The sequence below is a fragment of the Protopterus annectens genome, chromosome 4.part1 (genome assembly GCF_019279795.1).
Source record: "Protopterus annectens isolate FY-2018-M chromosome 4.part1, PAN1.0, whole genome shotgun sequence".
Lineage (NCBI taxonomy): Eukaryota > Metazoa > Chordata > Ceratodontiformes > Protopteridae > Protopterus > Protopterus annectens.
In genome coordinates, this window is record NC_056734.1 from 140191698 (window position 1) to 140219512 (window position 27815).

The 27815-nt window shown below is 39.5% G+C and overlaps 1 protein-coding gene across 1 annotated transcript in view; it reads right to left on the minus strand.

The window, feature by feature from the left end:
• CAB39 (calcium binding protein 39) overlaps positions 1 to 16112 on the minus strand; it is a 1351479-nt gene extending 1335367 nt beyond the window's left edge. The window contains exon 1 of the mRNA XM_044070040.1: positions 15902 to 16112. The gene's annotated coding sequence lies outside the window, so the exon portion shown is untranslated. The remainder of the gene's footprint in view (positions 1 to 15901) is intronic.
• Between the last annotated feature and the right edge of the window lie 11703 nt (positions 16113 to 27815).

The window sequence follows — 27815 nt, forward strand, 5'->3', positions numbered from 1 at the left end:
TCAGTTTGCACACAAAGCACAATTATAAAACAAATTTCCACAAAACTCCATTGTGCACAAGTGCACACGATTAAATGTTCAGAACCCACTTTGGAAGAAATAAAGTCTGACAATAATAAAAACAGGATTAGTGCTTATGTTCACACTGACAACTTCACTTGACAGATTCCCTGCCCCAAGTGAAACATTTTATGCTTATTTTAATGTTAAAACCAAACAGTACATTTTTAAGACAAGTCCCCAGATTTGCCAACACTAAAGAAGTGGTCTCTGATTGGAAACTGCCAATACGGAAAAAATACCAGGTTTCTTAAAGGGCCATTAGTATTAAAGTAAAATAAAAGATGAAAAATGTGTGTGTTTAAGTACACACATACACACTAAAATTTGAGTGGAAGGGTTCCCCAAGTGACTTATCTGTCAGAAAAGGCGATGAAGCACTGGTTGCTGCTCTGTAAAGCCTCTGAGCTACTTCCGCATGAAGTGGCAAGAAAGTACTGTAGAGAGTTTCTACTCTTACTGCTGATCTTCCCCTCACCGGGCTGTCCAATCAGCAATATCAGTGGAAGTGTGTGTGTGTGTGTGTGTGTGTGTGGGGGGGGGGGTGCAAAGCTATGCAGCCCAAATGCTACAGCAGCAATGCGAATAATGAACATTGTTTTATCATACATGCATGCTATTATTATTCTTCACATAAAATATATCCTTTACTAAACGAATACTGGGATTTTAAATAATGAATACACCACTCTCCAATCATTGTGATTTAATGTGCAAGTACTGCAGGCTACCCATTTTCCTTTCTTATAGTTTCATCGAGTAACTTGGACGGCACAGTGGTGCAGAGGTAGCATTATCACCTCACAGCAAGAGGTTCTCTGGTTTGATCCTCATCTGGAGTGCCTTCTCTGGGGAGTCTGCATGTCCATCCTGTGTTTGTGTGGGTTTCCTCTGGCTGCTCCGGTTTCCTCCTACGTTTCAAACACATGCATCTGGAGCATTTCTCCCTGGGCCTCCACTGAAAACTGGCTTCATTCTAAGTCGGACTTTCCCGGTAAACAAATGTTAAATAAACTTCTGGATGCCCATCCATGTGACTACTGCTAAGACGACAAAATGCTGTTACGACATGGCCCTAACTAGATAGATAACAGCAGTGGCCTGCAGTACTGTATTTTCATACAGATAGATGTTTTACATGTATTCTGCTGTTCGGCCTGGTAGGTATAATCAGTATGGGAGAGTTTCTGGGATACAACAATCAAGTCATAATACGCATTTCCTTCAAAAGCCTTCTGTTCTGCACCGAAGTAGTTAACGTGCAAAGTGAACATTCAAAACAGTTATGTCAAATGGTAATAAATCATACTGTTCTCTAAATAAAACATTTATAAGACGATGTATTAACTGTGGCGATCTTCCTAATCAATTGTGTTTTGGGATTCATTCCACATTTCACCTTTTTAAAGGCACTACTCCATACATAGGAACTGAAAGCTAGTTAGTGCTACACATTACAAGTGAAGGAATAAAATTATGTAAAGGCTGAATTTTTTTATCTTTGCAGTGAAACAAGAGATTACAGTTCCTTTTTCAACTACATTAAGTTGACAAAGAGGGCCAAGCATTACAATTAAGGAGATAAGTTTGTTCTAGAGAAAGTCTGAAACCGGAGAATTATTTCTCCTGGAGTAAATAATTTATAATAAGACTTGTAATTTTTTGCTGTTTATATCCAGTGAATATGAATAAGTTTCTTTTATTTACTCAGTATCATTACCGGTGTGATGTACTTTAACCTGAATAAATAATGTTTAAATCCGATACCTCTAGATTTATATGCACAGAAGCTGTGGTTAGCAGTAAAACTGGTCAGCAGATAGTGCACTTTGTTTCATATTGCCATAAAACGGAAATTTAAATTTTAGCATCAAGTGTGCTTTTTTTCAGGGGCAGTGCGTGTATCATTTGCAAAAGGAGGATTGGTTGCTGCTTAGAAAAAAAAAAAAAAAAAAAAAAAAGGGTTTTGAGTTTAAGACATGGATGCCACCCCCCCATGTGTTGCTATAATCAGGTCTCCTGCTAGAGAAGCACTTAAGAGACCCACCAGACAACTGTTCTACTGATCACTCAAAGGCCAAACCACTTCATCTGTCCATAATCAGATCACACAATATGGGTGTAAGACACTTCTACCACCACTATTAAACATCAACAGAGTCATTTAACATGGCTAACCTTCTGCAGTGATTATCAGAGTATCCTCATATATACTTATGGAATAATACACGACACTATATACATTAAAAACAGTACACAGCTGTCTGAATGACATTAATATACATATCTGGATAACTTGCACATGTACTTGCAATGCACTATTTCTTACGTTCATTTACACCAGTTTTGTGAAGTGAATATGGAGACAAATGGTCTTAAGAATACGTACTGCCGTTACCTTTTACTGTACCTCTGAACAAGCGTTCTGCATACGCCACATCAAATACACTACAGATTAATAGAACAAAGTTATTACAACGTTCAAAAAGTGTGTGTGTGAAACAAACTACCAAGCAGTCTCACACAATTCTTTCAGTACAACTTTGGATACCATGCAAGGTGCCGCATGTGAAACCATAGTTTAGATGGATCAAGATTCTCCCTTAAATGGATTTTCCAGCATTACAACAGACATTATTCGAGGAGTCAAACACTGCGATGTATTTTTACACTTCACTACAGTTATGTATTTGAGCAATTTAAAAAACAGTTAGCTTTTTATTAAGACCACTGCCTACATAAACTTAGCATTTACTACTGTGACACTATCTTGGGAGCAACGTGCGTCTCCACGGACTTTAATGTGTGCACCATTACTCATGTGCAAAGGTGCTGCACTTGCGGATGAAACACTTTCCACACACCGACTCCACTAAGATTAAAGTTCACTATTTTTCTTCAGTGATGTCAGTGAATGGATTTTAACTAAATGCCAAGTGCTTTTACTCTATTAAAAGTAAAAGAGAATGCTTCCTAATTGTCAGTGGGAGCAGAAAAACATCGGGGGGGGGGGGGGGTTCTCGTGTGTACCAGCTCAATGACAAGAAAAAAAAAAAAAAAGACAGCATCAGCCAATGTTAAAAAATGGAGGAAAATCACCACACACAGCCCTCTAATCTAACAAAATGGAGTGATACAGAAAAAGCACACAATCAACGAGAAAGAATAGCAGCTGGGACTCATGAAAACTAAACCATCAAGTCTGACAGTTTAGCAGAAAAATACTAAAGTTACAAAAAGTTTGTTTTCAAAGAACAGAAGCATCTTGGACCCATCTTAACAAATGCAATTAAAGCATTAAAGGCTACAATCCACTGCAAGAAGCCACATCAAGATGCAACAGTGGATATTTTGAAAGTAAAACCGCAGTAAGGAAATTTGGAAGGACAAAATAAATAAAGTACTAGAACACACAAAGGGATAGGCCACAGTCCATTACACTTTGCATTCATCTTGCAATTACTTCCTCTTCTTGACATGGTCTTGGATTTTCAAAACAAAAGGTCTAGCCAAAAGCTATTTAATGCTACTGGGTCACACCTATAGCATGCAGGGACAAATTCTTGACTAAAGCCAAGGTGACAAGCATTTGATTAGTAGTGTGGGTGTACGACAGCATAGATGGGCATCATGTCCATCATTTGCAGGAGAAAGCAGGTTCTGGACAGCTCATACGAGGACTCTACCACTACAGGAGGGCAGGGACAATTTGGGCATGGCACTCCAAGCCAGCAAAGGCAGGCCTTCGTTGCCACAGAAAGGAGCACATGCAGACTGAAAGGGATAAAAGCAGACCCTACAGTGACTGAGATGACCATGTCACCCCCGAGTACAGGGGTAACGGTTTTCATACAAACTAACAGTCATTGAATGATGGCAGTTAGTTCACCAAACTCCTCTGTCTGCATAACAGCAGTCACCTTAAGGTATCTGAAAGAAGACAGCTCACTGGTCATTTGGTGAGGGGAAGATAATTGCTACAGAGCTACACCAGTATACAAAGCATCCAAGTTAAGACTACCTATTTTTCTTAAACCGTAAGGCTGTGCTGAGGGTTGTCTCAAAAATGCAGAACGTATGCTATAATTTAATCTTTTAAGTTGCAAGTCCTGTACATATTAAGATTAAATTTAATCTCAGTTTAACTACTACATAACCAAATTCCAGACTTTGGATAACTCCTATAATATGCAAGCTCTTAAATCCAAACATTCAAAAGCTCTCTTTCAACATCTTAAGATCAAATGTCAGTGTGAATGTTAACAAGATCCTTTAAAAGGGTGGTGTGGGGGTGTGTGTGGGGGGGATCTGTATTGGGCAGGAAATACATTTTTGCAAATCCCAGCAGCAAAAAAAAAAAAAAAAAAAAAAAAAAGACCCCAGCACTACACACACTGTTTTTTCAGGTGGGGGGGGGGGGTCTTACTAAGTCAGAATTTGCTAAAATGCATTTCTGACTTATCAGAATTTGACACATCACTACAGAACCCCCTTTAAAAATGACAGATGAACAGAATTGCAGTTGACAGGTTTGAGATTTTTAAATGACAATACCAGAGATTCCATATTAAACTACTGCTCAAACTTCCTCGCCTCCAAACCAACCCCTCCCTTCATAGATCACCCTTGCTTGTACCCCAACTGCTCCCCACTTTTCAAGTACTGAGCCTACTACTCTAGATGCCAAATGGTTACTTCCTCGCATGACAAACAGTATCTTATTTCATGTAAATTACAAACAGAGGCATGTGTTTGGTAATGGTCAAACAGAATTTTATTAGCAGTTACCTAGGATAACACCAAAAAGTCACAGCCGGTATGGTGTGAAGGCAGAGTATCCTTTATACCAAGGGGGTGAAGGTCTTTACCTACTTCCAAAGTTAGCTACTGAAAAAGATGCCATTGGGCATTTATCATAATACACAAGCTTATAACTGCATTAACACTTCATTATTGCTTCACATTTTATGTAACTGTCAAGACAATTACATCATAAGTTTCAAATCAAACAATTGTAGAAATGTATTATTTCTTAAAGTTGCCATTGCCACCACAATCCATTTATTGAAAGTACTGAAATCAAAACCAGCATCACAAGTAGTTATGTCAACTGCTTTTACTAGATCTAAAAAGAATTTCCATCACACAGTTCCACGCTAAGTTTTCATTCATAGACAACTTTCCTTAAAATCAAACAGAGACTGATGTAGACAGCCATGTTTATTGCACAATCTACAGAAATGTTCCCAAAGGAGTGGAAATGGAACGGACATACTGAAGGAGCTGTTTTTGGAATTACAATTACCTTTTGCCTCTGCATATACATCTATCACTTGGGCAAAAGATGTGTAAAGACATATGCCACAAGGAAGGCAAACTTCAACAGTCAAGACTTGTTCATAATCTGACCGAGAACCAACTGGAATAAGCAAAGGCCCAGCCCACTACACTACCAACAGGAGATCAAAAAATATTATAGGTCCTTTTCAGCTTAAAGCACTGGGTCCCATATCCATATTAATACTAAATGGGTTAGGATAATTTTAAAGCACTGGGTCCCATATCCATATTAATACTAAATGGGTTAGGATAATTCTGCCACCTGCAGACATCTTCCCCACTTTGGTACAAAACAAGTTAAACAGAAGAGGTAAACAGTAACACAGGCTGAACATGCTTTATTTCACATAAAGGAAATTCAACAATCAGGTCCAAAGTGATCCTTTTACTTGATCGAGTATTTTAAGTACTATACTATTCCCATTAAAACAACCAGACTGATTTAGTTCTTCCTCATAAAAAGGAGGTCTACCCTAGTTGTAGCCAGTATTTATTTTACTTAAAATTAACTCTTCAATGAAGAAATGCTTTACAGCTTTTGTTAAAGTCTGGAATTCACTGTTCAACTCAACTATGTTACAGCCCGTTTAAAAAAATGAAAGTTGAAATGATCCACTACAAAAGTGAAACCCTGAAAATCTTACAAACACACCTTTAATGGGCGAAAGAAACAGTTCTGGTCCAGCCAATGTACAACTACCTTGGCATTCATGCAGAAAACCAAATGCAGCACACACACAACTCATTAAAAGAACCATCAACAGAAAGGGAAAAAAAAAAAAAAGTCCGACAGAGCTTCCTTGCCTTCCTCAGTGTGGTGGGTGCAAGAATGTGCAGGGCAGCAGAGACCAAAAACAGGTGGCACTGGTAAGCAGCAGGTGGGCAGTTTCACTACCAAAGAAGTAGGGGTGACACAGTGCCACACATCCTTAAAACATGATGGGAAGGAATAACGCAATCTATGCATCACTAAAAGGACAGGAGAAGCCTACAAAATCAGTAGCAGCCAGACATTTGAACATGCATCCTAAGTGAAATGTCAAGAGACAGAAATATCACTGCAAAGTTTACTTTTAAGCACTTTTAAAAGATAACCAGGATAGACCACTTAGAATACCTGTCAATCAAGACCAAGCCCAACAGTCACAGAATGATTAAGCCCAATAGTTACAGAATGATCAGCAGATTTCAAAAAACAAAATGGATAACCCTCAGTCAGCTATAAATATCACATGGAGACCTGTTATTAAAAATGGAACATTTGCTTGTAAACTTAAAAATGGATGCAGCCAAAGACAAGACTGGAAAGAAATAATGTGGGTAATGTATTCTGTTTAAAGGCAGGCAGGCTTTAGCACACAGTAAGCAAGCCTCAACTCCAGATTATCTTTGCAATAGTGTTGAGCTTTAGAGTCAACCATGAAGTCAAGAACATGCAAAATGTAACTAGCTACATGCTGATGGAGAGTGACTGGCTGAGAGAAAAAAATTAAAAAAGTGAAATAGGCTAGGACATAACGTCCTCTGAAAGCATTCAGGGATTTTCCCAGATAGGTTTTGTATTTTCTTTATAGCTCTCCTATTAGCACTTGGTAGAAGCACAGGCTACACCATGTGTCTTAACATGTTTAACCTTTTAGGTTAACTCAAGTTTGAGAGTATGGCTGTCAGTTTGGGACTGCTGTCCCTATTAGGAGGGCAAACATCAGTATGAAAAAGTACATAGTTGTGTGTGCTACTATTAAGTTAATAGGTCTTAGGGGGGTAATGGGTGGGTGTTTTTCTGTTTGAGGGCTTTCAATAAAACAAAATGTTATTAAGATGTGACATAGGCTCAGATGGATATGACAAAACTGTATAAAGTTCAACTTGACAAACATTGAATGCATGTAACAAAAGCTGCAACAAAAAAAGGTGTACATAAAACGTAGAAACAGAAAACATCATTGCATTAAAAAAAAGTTGTGTCTTTAAAATGTCAGTCTCACAGATTAATACAGAGACAGAGTATATAACTATATTACAAAATGCAGAGGGCAAACCACTATGTTACAGAAAACACATTTTGAAAGAACCGAACGTGTTTCAGGATGGTTATTCAGCAGAATAGCAGGGACAAAGGAAAGAAAAAAACGGTAGTGCTAAGGGGCAAATGGCTAGACAGGAGGATTACACTGCATGTATTTATATTCCAACTAAAACTGCTATTATGGATCTTAAGAAAATTCTGGGAGAAATAATCCGTTTTCAGCAAGGAACATTACCTTATAGGTGGGGAATGGAATGTGATTTCCAACAGTGACTATGTGTCTGGAGGGCCCAAAAGGGAAAGTATAACAAAGGAGAGTAGATTTTTGAAGACATTTATGAAAATATTTGGCATGGAAGATGTGAATTCAGTAACAGGAGTTCAGAGCAAATTTGCACGATTCCCCAAGACATAAAAACTGGGCTAGGCAGAACTTACATTTCACAGGAAAATGTGTATTTAATTGAAGGTCCTGATATGTACCCAATAGCCATTTCGGATCATACACCAGTAATAGCCTAAATAAAAAAACACAGGGTAATGAAATAAAAAATGAGACACTGGCACTTTCCCACCTATCTGTTGAAAAGAGAGGAATTTAAGGAATGGGTAGTGGAGATTATTTAGGAGTTACTACACCGGACAGAAATTTCTTCTAAAAATGTAACTAGGCAGCGAGATAAAATTAAGGTGGAGTTTAAAAAATAGGGTGGACTAAAAGAGAGCCAAGGTTTAAGAAGTAACAAGAATTATTTAGAGGGAGACTGACTAATGTTAAAGTATTGAAGAACGGGGAATTTCACAGAACGAGAAGTGGATCAACTGCAGAATGCTAAACAAAAAATAAGGGATTACCTTGGCAATATGCAGAAGCTTAGAAAGACTGCTGTTAAGCAATTGTTTTTTTTTTTTTTAAAGTAGAGCACAAAAACGTTTAGCACGACGACTCAGGAAACAAAAATAGAAAAGGGCTGTCACCAAGCTTGGGGAACCCAAAACAAGAAATCCTGCTGAGATATTAGAAATACTACTCCGGAATTTCTAAGTCTGTATAAAACAAAGAAATACAAATGGAAATGTTTACGGAAGAATTAAATATGCCAATGTTAGAGACAGGTGAGGCTCAATTACCAACCGTTAGGATAGAAAGAAACAAGATAAAAATTGTGATGTATAACCAATCTACAGGAAAGTTCCCAGGAATAGCTGGTATTCCTGTGGAAGTTTGGAATCTACTAAGGAAAAGACTAAAAATCTGGAAGACTATTTACTAAAATTTTAAAAGGAGGAGAAGTTTACTAACATGCTGGAAGAAAGCAGTGGTAGCTGTAATACCTAAAGGAGGGTAAAGAGCCATTAGACCCAGCTTCATACAGGCCCATTTCAATACTAAACTATGAATACAACGTGTTCATGTCTAACGGCTAAAAGAATAAATCAAGTAATGCCAAAATTGACAGATTTAGGTCAATGCAGTTTTGTGGAGGGGAGGCAAACATTTAACATCAACAGAACAGTGATAATCCAGAGGGAAGCAGAACATAAGAAGAGAACATTGTTGGTGGGTCTTGATGCAGAGAAAATATCTGACAGAGTAAGCCAAGACTTTATGAGCAGGGCAATGGAAGCATTTGCATTTCCTGAAAAAATTATAAAGTTGATTAGAAGGATATACAAGTGATCGGAGGTAAAAACTGAAGTGGGTAGCACCCTCTCAGTAAGTTGTGCTTGAGCAGAAGAACCAGGTGTGGTTTCCTCTTTTCATTGGGAGGGTGGCCTAATGGTTAAGGTGTTTGCCTTGCAAACACAAGGTGCAGGGTTTGAGTCTCACAAGGGATAATTGGCTAAGCTTAAAATGGCTCGCAAGGGCAGTTAGCTTAGTACTAATCTATGAACCTATGAACCTAATTTGTCCTTCTTTCGGCTTTTCCTGGTTAGGGGTCGCCACAGCAGATCACCTGTCCGCTCATGATTGGCAGTGGAGTTTTTACAGTGTCGAGTTGCCAGCCCAGTGCCCAACCTTCCACAGAAGGCACACACATGCATGCACTCACACCTAGGGCCAATTTAGAGTGTCCAATCCACCTACAGCATGTCTTTGGGATGTGGGAGGAAACCGGAGCACCCGGAGGAAACCCACGCGACTACAGGGAGGACATGCAGACTCCGCACAGAAGGCACCCCAGCAGAGGATCGAACCGGAGAACCTCTTGCCGTCAGGTGGCAATGCTAACTGCTGCACCACTTGTTATTTGTATTATATTTAGAACCACTGGCAAAGAAAATAAGGGAATCAGAAATTCCAGGATATAATTAGCATGGCAGTCAAGAAAAGCTGGATCTACTTGCATATATTTTATACCTGACAAAACCAGAAACACATTACAGTGTTGTGGAACATTTTGAGACAGTTTCAAATCTTTTCAAGAAACAAAACTAATGAAGCTAAAACAAAGGCAACAGCAGTAAAATGGTGTACTTACTTCATTCAGCAATATCCATATTTATGGGGACATGATAAAATGAAATATGTAGGAGTATGCATTAAAAAATGATTCTGGTGTGGCAGCCAAGGATAATTGAGAAGAGACTAAACAAGAGATAATACAAAAATGGAAGCTTTGTTATATGGCTATGGATAGCAAAATACAAGCAGTCAAAATGTTTTTAGTTCCTTTAGTCTTGTACACAGGTCAGACATTTTTTTTTATTTAAATCAACCAGAGGAGAAGTTGTGGACAGCAATTAATAAGGAGCTGAAGGACCATCAGAGGAGAGGGTGGCAAGAGTCAAGTGGGATAAGATGATTCTTCCAGTAGAACAGGGAGGATTAGAATTACCCAATTTGAAGGAGTATTTCAAAGTTACACAGTTAAGGCTCCTACACATAGCACAAGCAGAAAACTATAATTCAAAGTGGAAAGGGATTATGTTGAAACGGGGGGAGGGGGCTCACGAAACAAGGAGAGATTGGGAATTTGGATGAAAGTCTTTAAGAAGGAGAACAACAAATCATATATAATATTATATCCAGAAAGTAATCAAAGAACTAAGCCAACTCGGGAATGGAGAAAGGAGATTCTGCTGATAGGGATGACTACAATTAGTGATATAGACGATGGGGGGCTGGAATTTATTGGAGAAAACTGGCAAAGGAACAAAGGTATTGGGAGCAAATAACTAGAGAGGGAAAGGCAATGAAGCCAAGAATGTATTTGGACTGCAAATTAGAGATTGATATCAATCCTTGCTAGGGAAGACAGAATAATAGGCAAATGGAAAGAAATAGGGAGGTTCTAAATGAGAAACCAGCACTGGTAGAGATTTTAGTAGAATCTAGAAAAGAAGCTGCCATTAAAAAAGGAATAATTAGTAGAGCATATAAAATATTGCATGACAACTATAAAAAATCAGGATTGGGAAGAGATTGGAACAATTCAGAAAGGGAAAAATATATGTACATCTCCAAAATATGCAACAAATCTATAAGATTTAGGATTTTTGCCCGGAAATGGTTACATAGATATTTTTATACCCCAGTAGACTCCAAAGAATTTTTCTTCAGGTAGACAGCAAATGTTAGAAGTGTGACAGGGAAGAAAGAGGTACTTGGGACACACTGTCAGAAATGTGGAAAGGGTGGATTGGTGTGATGAGAGAGATGATTTTTCTGAGCTATGACACGATCGGAAATGCCTAGACATGGTAAGGCCTTGCTGTGTCCAGTTATGATGGCTGCCAAAAAAGCAAATTACTAGAAAATGGAAATCAAAATCTAAACCAACTATATATAGTGACAGATCTACAGAAAAGGGTAGGAACAAACTACATAGCAAACAATGGGAATACATACAGTAGAGGAATGAGGTTTAAAAGGCGGCAGGACTTAAATGAGCTATGTTCTGTTTGACTGAAAATGACTGGTAGATTACAAGTGATGGTGATGTATAATACCTGTAACTAGGAGTGTGTCAGTATGGTTTGTGATGTAAAATGCTTGCTAACAGGATTGTCTTGGTGTGGTTCATTTTCATTTCATTTACATAAATGTAGGATTGCTAATGTCGTAAGTGATGGTTTAATAAAGCTGTTTCTTGTTTAAAAAAGGGGCAGGAATCGAATAATTTATGTAATGTTGCTTAGATATTATATATAGCAATACATGTGAATTATAGTGTTTGTTAATATTCATTTAATACAATTACTTCTGCATAAATGTAAATTTGCCTATGTCACAAGTGAAAAATTCAGTAAGGGTGTTAAAAACAAAGTGCAAAACTAATTCACTGTGCCACAGAAAGTATGTAAAGTACACAAATCTAATCAAGATCTCCTCAACATCCAGAAGTAAGAGGGAGAATCAGATAGCAATACTGTCTTGCAGAAGATATACGACATAAGGGTTAGTCATGGAGTCTGACAACACCCTCCCTTCCCCCAGTGTCAACCTGGCAAACACCATTAGTAATACTGTTAGTAACAGGAAAAATACCACAAATAAAACTGGACTCCATTTCTAGTTCTGTCTATACAATCGCCAAGAACACCACAAGATCTAGATGGACAAATACATTCAAAATCTTAACTTGCTCTACAAGTGTTACTGTGAGTCTTCAACTGACCAGTCCAAAAGGACATTCTCTAATACTCAAGGTTCCAAACAGCATGGTTTTAAATTTTCATTTATTACTATACCACATAACAAGGACATCCTCATCAACACAAAAGGTGGGTACAGCTAGGACTGCTGTATGATAATGAACCATATCAACGGTTCAGAAAAACCTGCTCCTGGTGATGAATTAATTCTCCACAACAAAACTGTGATAACAGAACTATCTAAAGCTAAATGGTTACCAGTCACTCATAACATCACATTTCCACTTTGCTCCAACAACATGGAATCCTTTCCCTACTCTACCAGCAAACTATAAGTTAGCTTAGTGTCACAGCTCCATCTTCACTTAGCACAAATCAGAGGTGCACCCCCTTTCCTTACTTTCATGGGAAATATTAAGGCTTACATCTAAATAAAAACAAAATGTAACTACTTCAACAAGTTGGTTAACACCTTAATTCGGCATAAAGCTTCTACATTCCAAATTTCAGTCCAGAACCCATAAGCCTGCTTTACAGATCACAACACTATAAACATCTACATTTTCTAAAACTTTAAGTATAACACCTCCACATAAATTCTTCTCTTTCTAATTCTCTTCTACAGTACTGTATATACTTACTACACCTACTCATAACCGGAAAATGACCCAAAAAGATTAGTGCCCCAGCATGCTTAGTGAATGTATAAATAAGTGAAAGTTCAATCTGCAATTCTAAATTAATTGTTAGAAAATACAGCTATTAACCCAATGACACACATTTCATATTAAATACAAAGATGAAACATTTGGCAAGAGAAGAGCACATTATAATTCTGAAACCAGAAATCAGAGGTGAAGAGCCACAAAAACTACACACCAGTATGTTCGTCATTACTTTTAACATGCTTGAGGAAAGTTCTCCCATTACCCGTACTGTTTATAAAATAAATGAATATGTACCTTAAATACAAACAGTAATAAACATTCAACCAATTAAAAACTCGTCAACCAAACCACATCATATTCATACTACTAAATTACATTTTGTGTGTCCTGTTTTTAAGTCTGCTTTTGTATTTTAATTGATGCATTATGAATTTCTCTAAATAAAGCTAACTGTAAACAAATGTTCATTTTCTTACCAAGCTGAATATGACAAAACCTGTACTGGAACAATACCTGACAAACATTACGTGAAACTGTGGCAACAGGATTCGATACCTCAAAACAGTATATCACCAATTTCTCAGTACTAAAAGAAAGACAACCTACCTGACAAAACCAGAGTATAAAAACATAACAGACACTGTTAGGTATGAATCAAGAAGTGGAAATGCACACATAACATGATAGCTGAAGAGGAAAAAAAAAAAAAAAAAAAAATCTGAACAAAGACTTAAAATCTGTTGCAATTAAAAACCCTGCACTTAAAAATTCAAAACAGACTCAGGCACAGACTTTCCAATTAAAAGACAAAAAAGCCTAGCGAGTCTCGAAAGCCTTCTGGACTGGAATATGAACATGTTGCATTTTCAAACAAGTTACCAATAAAAAATGCAGCACTTCAAAGAAAAGAAAAACACACTTCTGACTAGAAAATCTCATGATGCTATCCAAATTTAAGGGCAACTACCCAGACAGACAAAAGATTTTAAATTTTTACATCATAAACAGCCATGAAAGAACAGACTCCTTGCATATAGCTCTCATATCCCTCAAGGTAAGGGAAGTACATATAAATCTATCTACAACTGCCCTGCTGGGCACCAGGAATATGAAAAAGTGCATTACTTAAACAGGTCAGCATCAAACACTTATCACAGTCTCAGCAAAATTAAAAAATTTCACTTAGTCGGGTCAGCCAAACCTCTACTATCAGCAAAAGTACTTAACCCCTCCACATCAGACATCTGATGTGGCAGCTTGACAAATTATCAGTTTATTGTAAACCTCATTTACACTACAGAAAGGAGACCCACTAAAATGATTTGGACTCTGAACAGCTGTCAAGGCAACAAAAGTTAGCCCACTGTTAAGGAAAGGCTGGATCTACGGAAAGGGGAGCAATTCAAATAGTCTAGTATATACTTACAAACTTAACGACCACCAGGGCCTTTATAAGCTTAAGCCTAGTCTCACAACCCAACCCAATGGTGTCCCCATGTAGCATGGGGGGTATTTTAGAAGTCTGCTAAAGGTTTAGGGGGAGGGGCTATGATACTTGGGGAATATTTACTGTTGGCATCTAACCTACGATAAATTTGAGTAAGCAAAATATTACCTTAACTGGGAAACTGACAGAGATAATGCTAATGCACTAGTTTATTAGTTACTTAAAAAAAATTAAAGCAGCAATTCCACTACTCAATACCTCAGTGCCATGTGCGGCAATGTTAACAGGAAAAAAAATACAGCACTGGACACATTTTACTGATTACCGAGATAACAAAACAGAATATAAATACATTTATGTCCCTGGAAAAAGAAAAGATACACAAAACGTGCCTAAAGTTCAGGTTTAGTCATGATGTCTAACAGGTAATCTTAAATGAAGGACTCCAGTGCATTCCACAACTACAGCAAACTGAAAGTAGTACCCCACATTAAACTTTGTTACTATTATATTTAGTAACAGGAAGCAAGATTTGTACTGGAGTGTAAACAGAATAACGTCACGCAAAGGAAACAAAACACACTTCAGCCACTCCCAAATGCTCAATAAGTGGGGTAAGTCCACATATCACTAACTAAAGAACTCCAAAACTCAAATGTGTAACTGCTGAAGCATGACCAATTCAGAGCACATTCGAATAAGCACAAAGAACCCCCAACTGAGATCACCTCCCCCCTGTAATTCACAGCGTCTTAAACACTGACATTTTGACACCCACAAACTCAGCTCCACTATAGAAATGCGGAAATACACAATCACTAAGGCAAATACTTCTTACTAAAATGAATACAACCCTATGTCAACAAAACACAAACAAAACAAAGCAACTGGGACTCCCAACAAACGTTCGATAACAATACTGTCAAAAGGAGCACAATCATGAGTCAGAGCAGTGCCACCACCCATTAACAACTCCACACTTATCACGCACCTGCTGCCGCAGGACTACAAAGACCATTTACAGTTTGCAGCCTTTTTAAGCAACCAACCTCAAAGAACTACAGCAGTGCAGCCTCACTGCTGCCCCCCTACCACCACCACAGAGTTCATGCATAAAACATCACAACAAATAAAACCCAGTTTCACGTGACAGTCTTTGTCTGACAGGAATGAAGTAATGTACTTCTCACAGAAGCAGTTCAAAGTTAATTTTCCATTAGTCAGCCATCACCACCAAAGAACAGCATATCTGGATATTGCAGAACCATGCAGCCAGCCGTTAGTAACAATACAGTAAATACAAGGTGAAAACCAGGTAGCTAACGTTAATGCGTGAAACGTCCACTGTTCGTTAGGCCCAAGACAGGACCGGCTCGAGGCCTACGCCAGAGCCCCCGCGCCACAGCCAGTTTGTTCCCACAATTGTTACAACACTGTGTTAGGTTACGAAAGGGTAATATGGAAGGAAGTCATATATATCCTTCACCAAGCGTAGGGTACTGTGTCTTTAAGTTTGGAAGAAAAGACTCCTCACTCTGTGAAACAAGGAACCAAGATCTAATTTTTAAAGCTTTTAAGTATACTGCATTGTGGCCTAATAATTGGTGAACAACAGTCAGTCACTGCACCACATGAACGCCAAATCCACACGGTTTCTGCTACACCCCCAATCCCGGTAGCAGCACTGACTGCCGTCCAACTAACCCGAATGCCTCCGTCTTGTTCAGACTGTACTGTCAGCTACAATCCTTTGCTTACTGGAGAGTGTAGTGTTACTGAAGGCGAGTCCCCACCGGCTTGCTGCAGCAGCTTGCTTGCTTGCTTCCTTTCCAGCTGTTATACGCCCGTGTATTTCCGTTGTCGTACTCCTAGAACTAGTGCCGTTCCGACGGCTAGCGTTACTCAACACTAGCTGCTGACAAGATGTGGTAGTTAACAGCAGCGCCCTCTTTCCCAGTCCCGCTTGGCCCCTCTGCCGCCGCCTGTGGTTGGATTGAAATTACACTTTCCTCAAACAGCAGTTTGTTAAACAGAAACGTTCAACTTATCTGAAAGTCCGAGACTGGTACAGCTCTGTCTTCACCTCTCAACTGTACAGATTTTTGCAGAATGTCCAGATATTTTCCTCATATTTTTGGTCCATTTCTCATAAAATTGTGGTTGGCTGACAAATCATTGGCAAATTATTGAGGGTTGAAGACATAAAATAATGTCAGACATTTGAGTTTCAGACATAAAACCCTTCAGAAAATTCATGCTAACGCAAAACCAGTTATTCTATCAATTTTCTAAGTTTATAAGGGCAATATTTAAAAAGTGTCCCAATTTTTGGCCTTTGTACCCCGATTATTGATGGTTTTGTCCAGATTTCTTGCTCTAAGAGGATGAGAGGTAGCAGACTACTATCCATACCTTCAAATACCTTACCTTGACCATTGATGCAACACATGATGTTAAATCATGTACCACACTTACATAATCAGTTCAGCACACTGTACACAATTTTTCATCTTTAATAATTTTGTATCATTGCCATTGAACCACATTCATAAAACCAGTTCTGTACATTGTAAATCCTTTTGCATTACTGTCATCATATCTGTATCAAAGTAGCATATTTAATAAATCAAAGTTAAATGAAAGTTACATATTTAATAAAAACACAGAGGCATCAGGTGGATTAAATGGCCGCAGCCATGTGTTTATTGCCAATTACTGCCAATGACCTTTTCTAATAGCAGCCAATTTATTTTGAGATGTGTGCAAGGTAGGAATGTCAGGGAGGCCATTTCTTTATTTCATAGCATTGCCCTAAACCTACAGGACAACAGACAGCACTGTCAATATCCAGCCCTTCTGATTCATCATAAGAATTTTTTTTCACAATTGTTCACACAATTCCTCTGGGCTGCCTTACAATCTGCCAAGGAGCCACTGCCGGGCTAAGTCCTCTGGCAATAATCCCTCAGGGCTGTCTGGCCTGTGGGAGGTCCAGCTGAAGAGTCCTGAGACCTCCCCCCACTTTCCTTGGCATCCTTTACCTTTCCTGCCTTCCTCTTACATGACTGCAACAACCTAGTCTAACCTGTCTATTTTACCCGGAGGAGAAGGCAAAAAACTTAAAAATCCAGCGGGGAAAAACAGGAAATTCCTTCTTGACTCCCAATGCAGTCATCTTTGCAAGTCACCGGGTCCCTTAACCACCTTTACAGCTGACCCTAAACCAACTGGCAACTATTTCTTATTTTATTTATTTTTATTTTACATTTGTTTACCAGGAAAGTCTGACTAGACACATCCTTTTTCAGCGGAGGCCTAGAGAGAAAAGCTCCACATTGAACATTTGAAATACAGAATATCAGTAGTATCCATAAACTAAGAAAAATTAGATTTAAAAACACTAGCTTAAACACAGTTTGTATAAGCAGCTATACATGTCTACTACAGTCTAAAGTTTTTATAATCATCAGAGAGAAAGACAGAGAGATTAGTGCTACTATACATAAATGTGTGTGAGACCAGTGTGACATTACACCATTTCTGAATATAGTTTGCAAAGAAATTGAAATGTATAGTCTTAATATGTAGTTAGCTGTACAAAAATATAATACTATAGTTAGTATGCTAAGAGGCATAAATCTGGCAGAAGGAGATGGATTGTTCAACAAGTGAATCAAGGCAGTAGCAAAGTCAGTGGGATAGGTTAGTCTGGAGCAGAGCAAGGACACATCCATTTATTAAGTGGGTTTTTAGGGCTGATTTGAATTGGGTTAGTGATATAAAAGTTGTAATGTTTTCAGGTAGTGAATTCCAGATTCTATCTATATAATTTGATAAGAGAGAATCTCCTGCCTGATTTTTGGCTATGTCGTTTTTTATGTGATGTTTGTTACTGAAGCGTAAGGTTCTGTTAGTGGTATATGGTTAAAGCAATAATTGTAGGGCAGGTGTTTTCTTAGATTCATGAAGGATTCTATGGGTCATGGAAAACTGTAGCGAAGGAGGTTGGGGAGCTCTAGCCTGTTGAGTTGCTTGAGTGCAATACAGTGATGAGCTCTGTCTGGTAAGTTAGCAGCAAATCGGGTGATTTAATTATAACAGGTTTCAAGTTTTGCTAGCTCTGATTTCTTTAGATTAGTGAGTATGGGAGCTGCATACAGCAGTGTGGAGATTAAGTGAGATTGAGCTTGGTAGCTTTAGTATTTTTTAGTGAAGTAGTGCTTGTTCCTAATTAAGGTTCCTAGTTTTGTGTGTACTTTCTTTACTTTTTGGAAATGTGAATGTCAAATTTTAAGTTGCAATCAATTTCAACTCCTAAAAGTTTGGTATGTGGTGATGGGGAGATAATAGTGTTATTTAATGATATGATGTTGAAAGTGTTAGAGTGAGGCAGGTTTGGTGGTTTGGAAAATCATAAGTTTGTTTTTTGGGGGGTTTAAAAGTTGTTGAGAGTTTCTAAGCCAGGTCTCAACTGCTAGAAAGAATTGTGTTAAATGCTGAAGTTCTTGAATTGAGGAAGCAGAACATATCACTGTTGAATCATCTGCATATTGGATGAGAGAAGCTTGTGGGGTTGAGGTGTGAAGCTTACTTGTGAATATTGAAATTAGTAGTAGGCCTAAGCTTGAGCCCTGAGGGACACCTAGAGTCACTTGTAGAAGTGATGATAACATTAGTTACCAAGAAACTGCTTGCTGGCTTCTAGTAAAGTAATCCTGGAACCAGGTGTGACGCCTCTGCACTGGCCCAGTAATCAAGGAGCCTCAATCCTCAGCACTAACACCAGTGAGGAATGTGCACATTGGGAGGATGGCAAGTACACACACAGTGATGTACAATTTCCCTTAAGAGCATACAGAGATCACAGTCAGTTTGGAGCTGGTTTCTCCCTCTCTCTCCAGATCCCCAATAAAACTCCCCACTGGCAGAGCTATAGGGTTAAGACCTCAGCCAAGTGGTAAAGCCAAAACCTCCATCACCCTCTCTGTCCAACCAGTGCTTCGTGTCCCTGCCCAAGTAGCTCACACACACACACACACACACACACACACACACACACACACACACACACACACGCACACACACACACACACACACATACACGCACACTTTGAGATTTGATTTATATACAAACACACAGACACTCCTGAGGAAGGCTGGCACAGGTTCACTAGCTATGCCTCCTTCTGCCCAGACTATACGGTAGTACCACCTGCCACGTACCACCGTTATTAGCTACTCTAAGGCCCTAACACAGGGTGACCAATTCTATTGTGTAATGTTACTATTATCCAAATGGTAAGTGTGTCCAAGACTTTAAGGCTATTTAAGAGTGGCCTGTACAGTGTTACCAAATACATGCAAGTACTCTCAGGGCTTAAATATCTCTAAATAAAACCAGTCACAATTAAAAGGTTTAAATATATTTAATAATAAATAATAAAAGAACAAGACAATACTCAATAACTCAATACAGTGACAACAGACTCACAGAAAATACTTTAAAACAACATTGCAGGACAGTCTCACATAAATACAGAAAACATTTAGACTAATCTTGCTATATTCCTATCTATCTCTAAGAGAAATACTATGATCTAAGTCTTACTTACAGATACAGGCAAATGCAAGTGCTGAGTGGATGTTTACAGGTCCAAGACAAGATACAACATGCACTGACCTTCTCTCTGAGATAGTTCTTAAGTGACTAACAAACATTTCTGCTGGGTCACCTCAGATTACATCATTCTTGTCAACTCTTCTTTAGTTTCCAGGCCAACATGAACTTAAAATTATCTCTTAGAAGCTGACATTTATCTCTTATAAGCTTCTCTGGAACTGGAAATCGTAACATTTTTACCTTGGAAACCTGTAATTATTTATGTTTCCAGACAATAGAAAGAATTTCCAGCTGCAGACATTCTGTATCTTAGCTGATATAAACTAACGTTATAGCATATCATAAAACTCTTTTCTTATTTTATTAAGAGTTTGCGAGTTAACTCTGTATATTCCATCCTTTAACATCAACACAGACATTTGCATAGGCATGTAGTTTATACACATTTCTGCTCTTTTCCAGCAGGGTGCACTGTGGTCACAATCTTGAAGCTCAGTACAGAACATATATTTTTCTTACATTTCTAAAGCAAGCATACAAGTCATATTACTATTCACAAATGACATAGAATTATTTACAAAATTCTAGCTGGCTGGGCTGGCAGCCTTCATACCAGGCAAGGGTAGATTGGCAAAAGTTTAGTTCAGAGAGAATGTTTAGAAGTTTACTATGAGAAACCATATTGAAAGCTTTTGATATGTCAAGGAAGATAGAAGATACATAGTTACTGTTGTTCCTGTGATAGTTGATAGTATTGGTGAATGACATTAGTGCAGCTGATGTGCTATGAGATGATCAGAAGCCATGCTGAGTATTGGTTAGAAGTTTGTTAGTATACAAATACTCAGTAATTTTAATGTGGATGACTCTCTCTGTTATTTTAGACAATGGTGATAATATTGTTATTGGGTGGTAGTTAGAGAGATCTGTTGAAGGGCCACCTTTATATTGGGGTATAATGTGAGAGGTTTTCCAGATGGGAGGAAGTTGTACTTCTGCTATGAATCTGTTTATCAGAACTGATATGGGATAGGCTATTCTTTCTGCTGTTAGTTTTAGGAAGTTGGCTGACAGGTTGTCTGCAGCTAATGTGGTGGGTGTTAGTATTTTAAGCACTTTTTTGATTGTCTCTGCAGCTACAGGTTGCAGAGAGAAGGTGGATTTAATATTGGAAGAGGCAGTGGTAGTTCTCACAGGTGTGGGGGTTTGTTTGTTGGACAATGCTAAGATAGATTCGGTAAAGTAGTTGTTAAATTAAGTATCAATATCATCAGAGTTATTAGTAGTGGCAGGTAGGGGTGTACTGACTTTACCTGATTGAACTATATTGTTTATAGCTTTCCAGAATTTTTTTGGGTTATTTTGGTGCTTTGTTTGGATTTCTTAGAAGCAGTTTATTCTGTCTTGCTTAATTTGCAGCTTTGCTTATTTATAAGTTCCCCCTAGGTTTGCGGAGTGGGAAGGAACTTTGTTTTGTTCCAGGTTGACCAGACCTTGTCTCTGGTTTTTAGTAGTAATTGGGTTGCTTTAGTTAACCATGGGGCATAATTGGGTTTAACTTGTATATTTCTGCTAGGGGCATGAGAGTTTATTATAGACAGGAAGGCAGAGTTGAAGTAATCTACTACTTCCTGTAGAGGTAGAAGTTTCAGTGGTGTCCAATTGCAATGTTTGAGTATATCTATCAGGTAGTCAGAGTTAAGGTGTTTTTTGTTTCTTATTTTTTGAATGTAGTTTGTTTGGATAGGTTAGCTCATTTCCTCAGTGTAAAGGTTGGGAAGTGGTCACTGAGACTATCTGGTAGACAGCCAGAGTAGGAGTAGAGGGTTGGCCTATTTGTTGATATCTTATCTAGAGAAGAGTGTTTGTTGGTTGGCTTATTAATCCTAGTTGGTGACTATATGAGTTGTGTGAAACCATGCAGATTGATGCAATTTTTGGGGTTCACTTTTACGAGGGGGTGAGTTGGGTGGGAAAAGCTGCCAAGGTAGAGATGAAAAAGACTGATCTGCTTGGCTCCCAGCCTTTTCAATCCCCTCCAAGAACAGCCAACCCACCTTAATCCTTCTGACCTATCTTGTCCCTACCTGTTCCCCACCTCCCCCTCCCCCACTGCAACATGAGTCCAAGCTGACCTGCCTAAGACAAACGACGGCTTCCTGCAACCTGGCTAGCCAGCCATTGTTCTATCTTCATTGCCCCCTCCCCATGTCTGGGAAGTTCAAAATACTTTTTTTGTCACTGGAAAATCCAAATGCTGCAATTTCCTTCCATTACACCTGCGTAGGGTTGCCACCTTTTTAAAAGCCAAAGAGGGACATTTTTTGTAGAAACTTTAGATTTTTCAGGACAAAACATACCCACGGCTTTGCAAAGTACAGAACTTCACTTTTTGTCCAAATAAGAGTTATACTTTAGCCAGTAGAGTTATATGTATGCATTTATCTCCTAGTATTGTGTGTCTCAATAGGTAAAATTGCTGCTATTTTTTCACACATGCATTCTGACACAATTCCCTATAAGCAAGGTCTGTTACAAGATGTCCATGCAAACACACAAATACACACATATGTACACACACACACACACACACACACACACACACACACACACACACACACACTCACACACATGATATGCTTTTTTCTATTTTGTATAATGTGATTTGTTTTCTTTACACTGTGTTTTACTAGTACTTTTTTCATCTTACCTTTAGGCATCTATTGCAAGACCACCAGTTATTGGAGAGCCCACATTCTGCCTCTCGGTAGTCATCTTGGGATTAGTGCTTCTGTTTTCTTCTGGTGAGAGAAGGAGTGCAGTTACATTGTTTCATGGAGACTGCTGATCACCAGAAAGTTTAATAACTGCTTTATAGGTGACAGCTTAGAATCTGTGCTTATATTCTGATCTTGGTCAGAGTAGGAGCAGAGTGCATTGATTCCTGACTCTTTCTGGTTGGAGAGTGAGTGTCCATGCTTAACGTACCTGACTGGTCTGGTTATTATTTTAGGCATCTACCAGAAAAAGGCTACAAGCCTGCAGACGCATCATCTTGGACAAGACTGTGGATCACCAAACAAGCCATGGCCTGCTTCTCTTCTTGGGATTGGTGCTAACATTTTGCTTCTGGTGAGAGAAGAAGCAAAGGAGTATTATATCCAAACAGAGTGAAGCTGTGCTGAGACCAGCATTAGTAGTAGCCAGGCAGTAGCCATTCATGTGACTCCCCTCTTTTCATCTTAACAAGCTAATTCTTTATTTTTCAGTAAGCACTGCTTGATTTCTTTCTAACTTCAAAATACCTGCCTATATACTTCATCCTCAAATTTTCAGGGTGTACGTATTAGTTTCCCCTGACGTGTTTGGCAGTGCTCTGTACAGACTCAGACACCCTGAGTGACATTTTTCCTGTAAAAAGAATATATAAGGAAATAGCTCCAGTACTTAGTAATAATGACCATACCTCCTGGCATGTGTAAAGGTCAGTTCCCTGCGCTTTCTCCTATTAACCTGTTGAATTTGGGCATTCTGAGGCAGTGTAGCAACTGCCTCATGTACACAGACAACCCTCTCCTCTTACCTCCCATCACTCAGACTTGTGAGAGATGCACTTATAGATCCAGATTAGAAGCCATGCACTCTCAAGCCATGACCGGAATAGCTGGTCAAGAGATGAAGATCAACACCTGTTCCACACCACATGCAACACATAGCCCTCCAGAACACCCACCATCACAGCTCTCACATAAAAACACAAACCACACACCCACCTTCGTGGAGGCTCTCAATAGAAATCTACCCAAACAGCAGAGACCTCCAAGACAGAAATGCACTCGACTACCCTAACTCAGCACAAACCACAAGACACATAGCTCAGCTACACAGTGTGCCCCTTAACCTAAGCCCCCTAAGGCAGAACATCTTGCCCAAAACACTAATCATAGGTGACTCAATAGTGAGGCACACTGATGTCCCACTCACTAGGTTGAATAAGGAGAAGGTAACAGTCAGCTGTCTATCAGGTGGCAGAATCCGACACATAACACACGCACTTAGGTCACTCCACAACAAGTACAAGTATGTCTCTTGTCACTGTCCATGTGGGTGTGAATGACATGAGATGCAACTCCCTGGACTACATGAAAAGAGACATGGAGGAGCTCTCAGATTATGTGGCCCAGGCAGGTATGACCCTAGCCCTGAGCAGCATCTTACCATAGCCCAGAATGATACTTCAGTACAAGCAGAAAATGATTGACTTCTACAATTGGCTAAGTTTCTGGTGTCTTTCTAAAGGTATCCGGTATCTGTCTGCTTGGGATTACATGATTGACAGACCTCAAAGCTTTGCCAGAGATGGCCTGCAACTGTCCCCCCTGGGTTTCCAGATACTGGCTAAGGCTCTTGCCACTCCGATAGTGCCTTTTTAGGCAATGTTCCAAAGACCAAATTACCACCGTAATAGCTATAAATAAATGCAGTCTGAGGGTCATGCTGCTTCAATGCTAGAAGTCTAAATCTCAAGATGAACTTGTTCAAAGCATTCCTCAAAATGGAGAACACTGACATTCGTGCTGTAACAGAGACCTGGTTTAAAGCAGCAGAAAGCACCCCTGCGCTACCAGGCTATAATTCATTCCACACCTTTCAGCACCAGAACATGGACCAAAGCTCCAAAGGCGGTGGTGTCTCCATATTCATAAAGAATGTGGACACCTCCAGAGTAGTAGACCAGCATAACACATCTGTGATACTTCAGGTACAACTAACATTGGGTAAGATGGTGATTTAGGTCATAGCCTGCTATAGGTCCCCAACCATGTCCCAAGACTATCACTCCATGTTCCTAAGCACCCTGGAAACTATAAGGGTCTAACCCAACACTCTCATACTAGGTGACTTCAACTACCCCTCCATCAACTGGGAAAACTACTCATGCACCAATACACTGGCCCAAAGCTTCCTGGAATTCATCAGTTCCAATGCTCTGGACCAGGTCATTCTTACCCCCACTAGAGGAAGCAACATCCTTGACCTGGTCATTACTAACATGGGCAACCATTGCTTTACACCAATAGTTAATTCCTTCCTGGTTAGATCCGACCACAAACTAATTACCATGGAAATCCACATCTCACCCACACCCCCTGCAAAGGTAACCACAATGAAAAACTTCTCCAAAGCTGACTTTGGGCTCCTAAAAACAGAGGTGGCTAAATTCACGGCGTCTATGTCAATGGAAAATAGATGCATGACTGCCAAATCATACACCAATGCACTGTACGAACACGTACATAAATGCATGGAACTAGCCATACCAAACAGAACCAAGATGCTCTCCTCCAAAAAAAGGAAGCCAGTCAGGTGGTCCCCTGCCGTTAATAAACTCTACAACAGAAGGAAGAAACTGTTGCAGAAAAAGGTTAAGTCCCAAGACAGGAAAAACTCCCTTATTAGCCTCAACAAAAAGTTGAGATCTTTCATCAAAACCTCTAAAGCCAACAATGAAGCCAGAATTGTGGCAGACATTAAAAACAACCACAAAGCCTTCTATAGTTATATCAAAAATCTCCACTTCAATACCCAGGTTTGCTCTGAGTTACTGCACAATGGTACCTCCTATACTGAGCCAACAGATATTGCCAACATACTGGCTGACAGATTCAGTGCCAACTTTACCCCTATACCCCCCTTAAAGGACCAATCACAATACAGGAGGAATGCCAGACACCCAGCATTACTGCAGCATAGGTTAAAGCTACATTGTCCAAGACCAAGAATACAGTTTACATGGGACCTGACAATATCCCTGGATGTGTTCTACATGAAATACAAAATAAACTGGCACCACATCTGTGTCCCCTGTTCAAGCACAGCCTCACCTCAGGCTTTGTCCCAACCAAATGGTGCACTGCTACAGTCATCCCTCTCCATAAAGGGGGAGCGACTACAGACCCTGGGAATTATTGCCCCATTAGCTTGATGAGTCTGATATGTAAGACTATGGAGCACATCATCATGGACCTAATTAACAAGTATATAGGGAATCTCCAAACTCTAGATTCCACACAGTTTGTTTTGTGAAAGGTAGATCATTCCTGCTCAACCTGGTTGACTTATTTGAGTCAGTCACCAGAGGTGTGGATGAGGCCAAGGCAGTTCATACAGCCTGCCTTGATCTGGCCAAGGCCTTTGATACCATTCCCCACTCGGGAATTATTATTAAACTCACCAGACTAGGCATCAACCCCTGTATCACTAAGTGGGTTGCAAACTGGCTCACAGATAGAACCCACAGTGTGAAAATAGTGGACTCCAAGTCAGACTGCCGATTAGTCATGAGTGGAGTTCCACAGGGATCGGTCCTGGGTCCTCTCCTATTTGGCATCTACTTCTCAGAAGTCCAGGCCAACACGGACAGACTCTGGCTGACCAAGTTCACAGATGACTGCAAGCTGGGAGCCATTATTAATTCCCCAAGTGATGTAGGCATCCTACAGAAAGGCCTCACTGAGACCAATGACTGGTGTTGAAACCATGGCCTTAAGCTTAATGCAAAAAAAAATGCGTCATCATCCCCTTTGGGAAAAACTCAGTTCCCACTAATTACCACATTGATGGGAGCCCACTGAACACTGAAGGCATTATAAGAGATCTGTTGACACAGGTTAACAGCAACCTCTCCTTCGACCACCACATTGCCACTTGGTTAGAAAGTCCTTCTGTGTGGCACATCTCATTACCAAGGGTTTTGCATCCAGGAAGAAAGAGGTCATCATCTCTCTCTACTCTTCCCTCATTAGGCCAATCATCAAGTATAATGCCCCATTTGGCATTTACCTCACTAAACACATGCAACAGCTGGAAAGTCCACAAAAGTACCTCACAAAGAGGATCCTAGGCCCTAAACACATGTCTTACATGGACAGATTCAAAAAACTCCAGCTATTCACTGTCTCGTATCATCTATTAAGAGGTAATCTCTGTTTGACTTACAAAGCCATATCTGACCCAGCTCGTTAGAAATGCTACATCTAAAAAAATCCCAATCCCTCCACACCACATGCTCCAGAGACCTCAACCTCATTACCAAAATCAACAGAACATGCTGGAGGGACAGGTTCATAACCCAGAGACTGCCCAATGCTCTGGAATAGACTTTCCATACATGTCAAGCAGAGCACCTCATTGGCCCTCTTCAAGAGAAATCTTGATAAGTGGATGGGAAATAGAAAGTTCACCCCATGGATCTCTCCAGTGGCTCTACTTGATAGAGGTACTGGGAGCTAACGTCAGATGGCATGATGCCAGGGCACTTCTTTGGGCTAGGCTTGTAAAGGCTCCAGGGCCATTAGCCTAGTACACATCTATGAACCTATGAACATATATGCAAACTCCACAGTAAAGGAATCACAGCCAAATACTCAACCAGTGCACCAAGCATTGTGAGATACTAATGCTACTCACTGTACCAGTGTGCCTGTTATCTGTTGCTTTCAAATACATTCTAAGCAGATCACCAAGAGCAGACACTTATTGTACACAATGCTAATATTTGACAGTGATGAAAAAATGGAATTGTGGACAATGTATTACTCTTAGATACACTGCAATACCTATAGCACACACAAGTAAACATGCATAATCCATAGGACCAAACATTTTACACTGATATCAGCAAATACAATGTATTGTGTGACACTGCTTCTGCTTGGCTAGACCACTGACTGTTTAGCTATAATCAAAAATAGCATGGGTAAGTTACTTTTTTTAAAGGTGGCCTCAGTACCCATCAATTACAGCCACTTTATTGATGGTGTACACCTCTGTTTCTGTGATAAAAATACAGCCATAGTAAAGTATTCCAACTTGTGTCACACAAATGCATACTAGTCCTGCAAAGCCTGATCATTGACTGTATAACTTCACTGTGACAGGCGGGTCAGTCGTTTTCATCCACAGATAGCTCCATACCCAGCAATGATGTATACCATGTTGACTCTGTGCACATCAGGTGCCTGATTATGTTAAGTAAAAATAATGGTCTCT